Consider the following 1,291-nt stretch of genomic DNA (forward strand, 5'->3'; position numbering starts at 1 on the left):
TTCAATTCACCATTAAAATATGGAATATTTTCCATTTCAACTTTAGATAATGCCATATTAAATAGATAATTATAATAAATTTCAAATATTTTAAATCAATAATTCTTATAAGACAAAAATGATTCCAATCAATAATATATATATGTGTCAAACAAACAAAAAACAAAATACAAATCTTTTAAAATAGAATAAAATCTAAATTAGTCTTACTGAAGTTGTTTGATGTCTTCTTTTTGGTACCTGGTTGCAGTGGATAAAAGGAAGACTTCAATTTTTCGAATACCTCGGGTGAGTGATCTTCTAAAACTGAATTGAATTGAAGAGCCAATATTCGACAGTCAAAATACGTCGTACTGAGTGAGTTCTTCCAGCCAAATTTCTTCAATCTTCTTAGGGTTAAGACAGTGTAAACGAGGACTCGTGAGAACTGACTTAGTTGAAATAGTTAGACTGATGCAAGTCCATTGTGAGATGGTAGCTTGTACCTGCTGCCTGTGTCAACCCTTGCTTTTTTTCTTTTACATTGGTATAGAATACTAAGGAAAGGTCACTTCCTCTATGGTCAGTGTCTCTCGAAATGTGCCAGATGTCTATAGTTTATAATGATAGTCTATTTATAATAATAGCTGTTAAATAATATAGCGTTCGTTAACTCGGAGATGGGGGAGCAATTGGTCCCCCTGAACAACCTCTTCAAAAAGGGTAGCCGAATAGTGGTAACGCCGGCCATGGAGAATAACATTAAACGGTGTGTGGAAAGTCTACAGCTAGGACCGGTCCTGGCCTTTCCAGATTTTAGTAGACAGTTCACGATCACTACGGATGCGAGCGAATACGCGTTGGGTGCGGTGCTTTCGCAGGAGAGTGAGCCGGGGGAACGCCCTGTGGCATACGGGAGTAGAAAGCTGACGGATGCAGAATCGCGGTACAGTGCTCTAGAACGAGAATTGTTGGGGATTGTGTGGGCTGTGGAGCACTTCCAACCGTACGTGTTTGGCAGGCGATTTAGGATCCATACGGACCATGGGCCTCTTCAGTGGGTCGGGAAACTGAAAGAATCTTCCGCGCACATCACGCGATGGAAGGAGCTTCTAAGTCAATTTAATATGGAGATTGATTTTGGGTACTAATTCTGAAATTTTAGTACTAATTAGTGTATAAGTTTCAACTTAAAATTTGAAAAGTGCCGGGCTAGCATGTCCATAGCCCGGCAGAATTGATCAAGGCGTAATAACTCGCGATCTTTTTGGGTACTAATTCTGAAATTTTAGTACGAATTAGTACTAATTAG

This window comes from Halyomorpha halys, unplaced genomic scaffold (genome assembly GCF_000696795.3).
Source record: "Halyomorpha halys isolate HHAL.00 unplaced genomic scaffold, Hhal_1.1 Scaffold1860.1, whole genome shotgun sequence".
Lineage (NCBI taxonomy): Eukaryota > Metazoa > Arthropoda > Insecta > Hemiptera > Pentatomidae > Halyomorpha > Halyomorpha halys.